Genomic DNA, 8832 nt, shown 5'->3' with positions numbered 1-8832 from the left:
CAGGGGATGGTAGGAAGTGGAGGAGAAGGGAAAGAGGTGTTGCCACCATTCCTTGTTGGTCCCTCGGACAGTGCTCAGGGGGTTAGTAATGGAAGGAATTGCTTCTTATGAGATCAGGGCAAAGGGTGGTGGTGAGAAGGTGATGAAATTGGGCTTCGCAAGTTTGTAAGATCCTAGGCAGCGGCAGAGCTGTTTGGGACTCAAGGAAGCAAGGGTTGCTTAGATGTTAAGTTCTCCAGCCCTGGTGAGGAGTTTCCATGAACCATCTCTGTCTCCCATTTGCCTCAGCACAGAGAGCCTGGCTTGCAGAGGTCCCTTCCCCTGAGACAGCTGAGAGCCAACCAGGAGCCCACAGATGTCTCACACGCTCCTTTTTGGTTGTTGGTTCCATTCCGGAGTCCTCTTCCCTGTCCCTCTGGGGCCACTCCGTGCTAACCTGCTGTCCGTGCTGTCCCCAGGCTCTCAGGCGTGGGACAGGGATGACTCTAAAATATAGCTAACTCTGGGCCGTCATGGTAACACAACTTGGCCGAAGGCTCCAGACCGAAAGGAAATACAGTGCAGAACACAAAGCCTCCAATTCCAGCATCGGACATCACTGCTCCTAGAACCTGTTAGTGAGCTTTAGCTCAGGAAGTCTCCAACCGGCGGCTTCTTTCCCTAGCCCCCAGCCTTGTGGATCTCAGGACTGTGAGCCCCGGGCAGAGCCCCAGGACCCCACACCCCTGTTCTGCCCCAGCATAATTGAAGGCATGAGATCCCCCAGCCTCGGCACAGGGTGTCAGGTGTTTCTGTGTGGCACAGGTGAGGCAAACTGAAGAGCTGATTGTATTTCTCCCAATCTGCATTCCTCGTCTTGAGTAGCACCAGGTGTGGGATTCCAACCACTCGATGTAGCCAGCTCTGCCCTAAGCCTGGTCCAGTGTCAGCAAATTTCGTCTATTTCCTCCAGCTGAGATGCAAAGAATATGCCTGATGAGGGATGAGGTCTGGTCTTATGAATTCCCGAAAGCAAATACTGGAGCAAGAACCACACACACACACACACACCCCTCAAGAAAAAATCCGCTCATATTCAGGGACAGTCCAGTCAAAAGGCATACTTTACAAAATGAAGATACACCCAACTTGCATAGAAGATATTTAATATCTCAGTCTGAAGCATCTTTATTTGATTTACTTCTCTGGTTTGAAGTTTCCACAATGGGACAAGAAGGGTTCTTATTCAGAACAAAAAGAAGGCTTCCTTGAAGCCCAGAAAGAGTTCCCATTCTAGAGGACAACACCTGGTTCCCAACCCTCATATAGCAGTTCACCGGCTTCAACAACAGCAAGACAGAGACTCCACAACCAGCAGTGAGTGGAAACTCCTGGTGGTTCCATTTTTTTAAAAAAAGATTTTGTTTATTTAACTGGCAGAGATAGAGAGAGAGAGAGCACAAGCAGGGGAGCAGCAAACAGAGGGAGAGAGAGAAGCAGGTTTCCCGTTGAGCAGGGAGCCCGATTTGGGGCTCGATCCTGGGACCCTGGGATCATGACCTGAGCAGAAGGCAGATACTTAACCAACTGAACCACCCAGGCTCCCCTCTTGGTCATTCTAAATGCAGTTTGTGCTATGAAAATATGGTCCAGGAAGGGCAGGGGGCATTTCCCCCGCCTCTGCATGAAAGCCAAGTCAAATCTAATACTCCCAAGGACTGGAAATTTGTCAGCACCCGGAGATAGCACCCTGGGAACAGCTCATGGCCTCTTAGGGGAGCAGGGGTGATGGGGGGGCTTCTTCCAGGAAGGCTGTGGGCGACAACTGTGCACCTGTGGAAACCCAGAAAGGAAGGACAGAGCAAACACTTTGTGGTGACTACAGCTCATGAAACATCTGTGGACACGTGGGAAACACCCTAACCCCTGGAAATCCCTGGGGAGAGGGAAAAGTGGATCTGAGATAAAATCATTTTCTATGGGGCGCCTGGGTGGCTCAGTCCGTTAAGCGGCTGCCTTTGGCTCGGGTCGTGATCTCAGGGTCTTGGGATCGAGCCCCGCATCGGGCTCCCTGCTCAGCCGAGAGCCTGCTTCTCCTTCCCCTCAGCCTGCCTATCTACCTGCTTGTGCTCTCTCTCTCTGTCAAACAAATAAATTAAGGAATCTTAAAAGAAATCATTTTCTATGATCAGACCAGTGGGGAATTGTGACCCATGAAGGTGAGCATCAGAATAAAACGTGACTTCTGTTTGTCATTACATGTGTGGGATATGGGCCATTTGGTTTACACATAGGTGATACAAGATTCAGTCCTCAGGAATTTTTAATGGTGTGTATAGTTAAAAGTCTTATCAACCATACCTGCCTTCCATTTTCCTCTGGTAAATATTGAAACCACAATTCTTAATATTTATGTGTTAAAGCAGGTAGCAAAATAGCTTCTTAAAGCCTTCCAACGTGAGATCCCATGTTTGGTCACACCTGACACTCTTCATCATAGCTGTGAGATAAGGAAAGAGAACACTTACTTAGTGTCTAAGGGGGAATCTTCTAGTTGACATTGCCTGGCATTATTAGAACTAAAAGCAGGGGGGCTACAATGGGATGTTCATGGTCCAACTACAACCCACTGACTCTCCCACGATGTGAGCAGGCAAACAGCAAACCAGGGCACCCCGCTTACACATTTCAGCTCAGAGACTGTAAGTCTGGAAAGCAGATCCAATACACTGATCATAATAGATTTACTTAAACATATGCATTTTAATCAATAGACTTGGAGACACAGAACGCACCAGTTGAGAAGCCAAGCGAAGTACAGGGCCGTGAATAAAGGGGAGTAATGTGCAGTTTAGGTAAAGAGTAATGTCCTAGGCTCTTCAGACAGAAAGAACTTCAGAGTCATCTCGCCCAGTCCTTCTCAGATTTAGTATGTATGTCTCAGCAACTTTTTAGAAATGCAGATCTCTGCATCTCAGCTTCAAAGCAAAGACATACCTCTGTGGGGCCCAGAAATCTGCATGTCAAAATAAGCGTCCTCTGCTGAATAGTGTCTATTTACCTTTTGAGACCCATTGTCCGTCCTTCCCCATCCAACCAGGCTGACAGTCACGGATGGATCAACCCGGCTTCCTTGTTTTCTGGAATCCAGTCGGGTTCAATGGATGCGAAGCACTGACAGGAAATGAGAGGGCTGGCTATTAACCCCCCTTGACCACTTCCCTGCAGGCCATAGGTTGGCAGTGGCTGTGTTCCTCTACCGAAGCTGGACAGCATTCTCTCCAGGTCCCGCTGCATTCCTGGGCTCAGTGTCCAGGCTGCACCTCCACATCAATGAAATCAGAATCTCTAGAAAGGGGCACTGGAGACCGTTACTTTAAAGCTCCTCCACGAGATGTGAATTTGCAGCCAAGGTTGAGAACAATGGCTTAGCTTTGGAGATTTTGTGAAAAGGCAGGTGCTGATTCAGTATGTTGGGGTGGGACCCGAAATGTTGCACTTTTAACAAGATCTCCTGGTGACTTGTATGCACACTAAATCTTGGAAAACACCATTCTTGACTTAGTTGTTCATTTCTCTCAGAAAGAGTGAAATCCAGGCAGATAAAGTGACATGTCTAAGAACACCCAGGACTAGAACCCAAGTATCCCAGGTCCAAAGTCAAAGGGGGAGACAAGAGATGACCCTGAGAGATGGCAGAGCAGAGTCAGAAAAATACCGGTGGGAGCTCGGTGTTCTACGAAGGACTTGCTCTAACTGGGTCACTCCGCAGGATATACACAGACAACCCCTGAATACATGAGCCCCAAGGAAAAAGGAACTTTCCTGAGGCCTCACAGTAGCAGGTGCAGACAGCAGCTGCTGGGACAGCTCTCCTTTGGGAGCATTTGTGAAGCGAGGGAGAACAGGCCAGATGATGTCAGCTCTTCTGAAGACCGGCCCAGGAGTCCTGGACTGAGAAGTTCTGCAACACTTGGATCATTAGAAATGTGCTGACTTTGGCACATCATTGGCACCAAACTTTGGGGAGGAAATGACAGGTTCTTTTCCTATAATTCACAAATTTCCCAAGACTTTGGTTTACTATTAATCATTGAGAACCTCTTAGCAAATAACTCCTGTAGTACATTCTCTGTAAGAATTTATGTCTCCTATATCCATGCTCTTGGGTAGTATAGGGGAGGGGAAAATCTTTTTCCTTCTACCTTTCTGAGCATTTGGGCTGTGGTTCTGTAACACAAGACAATTAACAAGAAAAATAAGTTTATTGACATGTATGTTTCATATACACACGGGAGAAACTCAGGGATGAGTAACTCAAACAGGTGGCTAGAACTTAGGCATATAGCATCAGAACAAAAATAATAAATTTAAAGAAAAGTTACAAGAAAAAGGAAAAAAGCTGTGAGTTTCTGGGCAGCAAATTATGAGAAGGTAAATATATGGGAGATTAATGGAAGGTAAGGGCTGGTCATTAAAGTTATGATGAGTCCTTTCATGCCCTCTCTGGGCTGATAAGGGGTTAGGATTGTCGGTGATTGACGTCTGTACAAATTAATGTCCTGCTTTTAGGCAAATAGGGGGAGAGCCGCGAGGTTTCTCTTGTATCTGCTTCCTCTCAGTTGCCTCGGGCTCGAAATGTCAAAGGGGTATGTTTAGGGGCAGCAAAGTCTGCTTTCCCTCAGTCATTTCTCACAGTGACTCTGGGCTTGACCGTGTGTCTTTCTTTGTGTGGCGGGAGAGAAGCAAATTCTGCATACACACAGGCAGAGACTTGCAAAGGGCCTGTGCATTGGGCCTTATTCTCTCTTGCTGCTCTTTGGAACCCTGTGAATAGGGTGTGAAAAACCCAGGGCCAGCCTCCCAGAGGGGGACCCGCATGGAGCAGAGACAAGACATCCCCGCTGAGGGCCTCCTGCCCCCGGACCAACCAGCCTGCCAACCTCTGGACATGCGAATGAAGCTACTCAGCTGTCAACCAGACCACCAGCTGGCCAAAAACGTACATGGGAGTCAGTAGATATGAGCAGAAGAGCAGAAGGATCACCCGGCTGGTCCCGCTCTGAGTCCAATGACTATCAGTTTAAGGCACTGAATTTTGGTGTAGTTTATTGCATAACAAAATGCAAAATGCATGTAGTTTATTACATAACTGATGCATCTCCAAACACAACAGTTTAGCCTAAAATATTAAGAACTTTGGGGGCCCTGGGTGGCTCAGTCTGTTAGGCACCTGCCTTCGGCTCAGGTCATGATGTCGGGGTCCTGGGATCGAGCCCCGCATTGGGCTCCCTGCTCAGTGGAGAGCCCACTGAGAGCTCCCTCTGTGCTCCCTTCTCTCGCAAATAAATGATAGTATAATATTGTTGACTCATGGAGTAAACACGCAGCACAGCCACTAAGAGGAATCATTAGATCAGTGTAGACATATACATACTGAATGACCATTTTAAAACACCACACCTACATTTGGTCAAACAATGACAAAAGCTCATGTATGCATTTTTGTTTGATCATGCAAACAAGGAGAAAAACATGAGCCAGCTAAGTGGTGGACATGCTGGGAGGAGTGGGGGAGGTAACCAAAGGGAACACAAGAAAGAAGAATGTGTTTAAGTGATCTTACTTAGACAAGAGCATACAGATTGATTTATGCCTAAACATCTCCTGGAGAACCAAACATCTGAAGGGCTAGGTTTTCAGCTGGCTTTCTATTTTTTTTTTCTTTATACTCTTAGGAATCGTTCAAATTTTATATTGAATATGTGGTATTTAAATCATTAATAGAGTTTTTTCCCTCCTTGTAGGGAAAAAAAAAAGTCCTCCAAACCTGGAGCAGTGGCACGCATAGGTCAGTGTGTAAGAGAACCACCTGGGATACTTTAAAATACAAATTTCTGGACTCCTCTCCAGGCCCACTGAATGTGAACTTCTGGGTCAGGGCCCTGGAATCTGCATTGTGATCCTAACTGAACTAAAATATAAGCACCCCTGCTTGAGGCTCTCCAGAATGAACGATCAGCACTACGTATTAAAAGGCCTCTTGAAGTGGCTCATCGGGAAAGCCGTGAATAGCAAAGGCAGCTGTTGGACACTTGATCTGTGTCTGTTCCACGTTCAAGGTTGTATGTAATCAACTGTGTCTTGCCTTTTCTTTCTGACGTCTGATTTCCACTGCTTCCTCCCACACCCAGGCGTCTAGCCTCCTCTTCATTCATGATTCCTCCATGACTAGGGATTGTCTCCTTCCGGGCCCCTTTCCCAGGGTCACCTTCCAGGCCTTTCCCTGCAGTCCCTTCCCGTGAGCCATTTGCAAGAGATGCTCAGGGCCCCAAGCTCTCCCCTTTAAGAGACCCTGAATTTCCTTCCTCCTCTTCTTTTTCTTCTTCTTGTAGTTTATTGTATGTATGATTGTATGCATGTATTATTATGTTATGTTAGTCACCATACAGAATGACCCTGAGTTTTCTATGTCTTATCGTGTGGTCATGGCGGGGGCACTCCCAGTGGCCTGGGCCACCAACAGAAGGATAAATCTGGAGAGGTGGCAGGTAGGCAGACAGAGGGATGAGGGTCATGCAAGGAACTAGCTATGCTATTGGGCACAAGACTGAGCCTGGATATGACCTTCATTCGACGACTTTGTGTCTAGTTCTTTAACTCGGGCTAAGTATATGCAATGTCATTTTTCTTCTAATTTGGATTAACCCAAAAAGGGATTTGAAGGGCTGTATGCTGTTATAGTCCCTGTAATTTACTTTTTAAATACTTCAGCAAAGGTGGGATGTGTGTGTGTGTTTGTGTGTGTGCGCGCGTGCACGCATGTGTAAATTGTGATCTTTGCGATTCTTAATTCGGGTTTCAATTTTGGGGTGTTTAGTTGGCATTTAAAAGATTAATCAGGGTGCCTGGGTGGCTCAGTGGGTTAAAGCCGCTGCCTTCGGCTCAGGTCATGATCCCAGGGTCCTGGGATGGAGCCCCACATCAGGCTCCCTGCTCGGTGGGGAGCCTGCTTCCCCCTCTCTCTCTGCCTTCCTCTCTGCCTACTTGTGATCTGTCAAATAACCAAATAAAATCTGATCATCTCTGGATCATCACAGGGGATTCCATCATTAACACAGGGGCTTTGAACTGATTTTCCACTGGTGAGATGAGCAGGGTTTAAGCTTGTGAACTGACTGAACATCGTTAACGTTCTCCTCCTACCCCCGCAAGCCCATTGTCTGTATGCTTTGGAGCGGCGCCCCAGACTGCAGACGCAGTCCTACTTCCTGCTCTTCCAGAAGCGTCCGCCACTCCGTGCTGAGCACGTCTGCTGAGTCCTGCTGCCAGGACTTCGTGGAGTCCACCTTAAATAAACCCTTCACCCAAGGTCCTCGACGGCAAGCCGGAAGGAGCGAAGAGCTGCCGCTTCGTGGAACTTACAGAACAGGCTCTACCACTGTTACTCGCCAGCTGGCTAGCACAGGTCGTAGGTATGACAACTTCTTGTGAGACTTGCTTTCATTGTAGCAAACTGCCTGAGAGAGAGGCAGCTTCAAAACGCACCACCTACCTTGTGGTGACCCATACGCCCGAATCCTTTAAAAGGCCTAATAATTGCCAGGGACCAAACTGGCTTAGGTAGCCCACATCACAGACAACCTCAAAAACCTCAAAAAACGTTTCTTCTAGACCTGCCTGTGCTCCAGCGGAATTGGATCAGCCCTGAGGGTGCTTCTTTAAACAGCCAGTTGCTGCTGCTGCTGCTGCTGCTGCTGTGGTCATTGGCCCCCTGTGTCCCCCTACCCACCCGCACCACTGTCCTTGCCCTCAGGAACCTTAACGTGTACCCGCAGCACAAGTCCCTGGACTTGCTGGGAGAGAACTCGAGGCCTCTCGTGCCTGGTCAACTACCTGGATGACCAGGAAAAAAGCAGACCCTGGAACAAAACTTCAAAAAGTGTTCCCGGTCACACTTATGAGACATGCGAGAAGGTCAAAGGACTCAGTCAGTCGCAAAAGGAATTTCTGGGCTTGCATGGTGGGGCCAGAGACTTGGGTAGGTGGAGGGATTCCAGAATAAATATGGCTTCATGAAATTTGAAGGGAAAAAAAAAAGAAATTTGAAGGAAAATGTGGGTCTACCTTCTTACCTCAATAATATAATTACTAAGATCTGTTGGGTGCTATGTGCCTGGGAGTGTACCAAGCCCTTTAAGGGATTATTTAAGTCAGTCCTTCCAGCAAATGAATGAGGGAGATGTTATTATCATCTCTTCTTCTTCTTCTTCTTCTTCTTTTTTTTTTTAAGATTTTATTTATTTATTTGACAGAGACACAGCGAGAGAGGGAACACAAGCAGGGGGAGTGGGAGACGGAGAAGCAGGCTCCCCACTGAGCAGGGAGCCCGATGTGGGGCTTGATACCCAGGACCCCGGGATCATGACCTGAGCCGAAGGCAGACGCTTAATGACTGAGCCACCCAGGTGCCCTATTATCATTTCTTCTGATAGAGAAGGAAGCTGAGTAGGTAAGTCAGTTGCCCAAGGCCAGAGAGATAGTAAGTAGAGGAATAAGGACTCAGACACAGGAATGTCTGGTTCCAGAGCTCGATTCCTGTTTTTGAAGGAACTGAAATCACAGGTGTGTGGAAGCCTCAAGGAAGCCCAAGTCCTTGGAGACTTTGATCAGCAAAACCATCACAGAACCTTGCCTAATACCTGCTTCTGTGCTGTTGTATCAAGTCCCTGAGTCAGTGGGGATGCTGGGTCCCAGCACAGCTGGGCTCCTCTCTACTGATGAAACGATTACGGATGTGAGTTTCCTCGTCTCTCTTTGCTGTCTCTGCTGGGGGCGGCGAGGGGGAGTTGA

This window comes from Mustela erminea, chromosome 6 (assembly GCF_009829155.1).
Source record: "Mustela erminea isolate mMusErm1 chromosome 6, mMusErm1.Pri, whole genome shotgun sequence".
Lineage (NCBI taxonomy): Eukaryota > Metazoa > Chordata > Mammalia > Carnivora > Mustelidae > Mustela > Mustela erminea.
The sequence above is the reverse complement of the archived record's forward strand: the minus strand, read 5'-3'. Positions refer to the sequence as shown.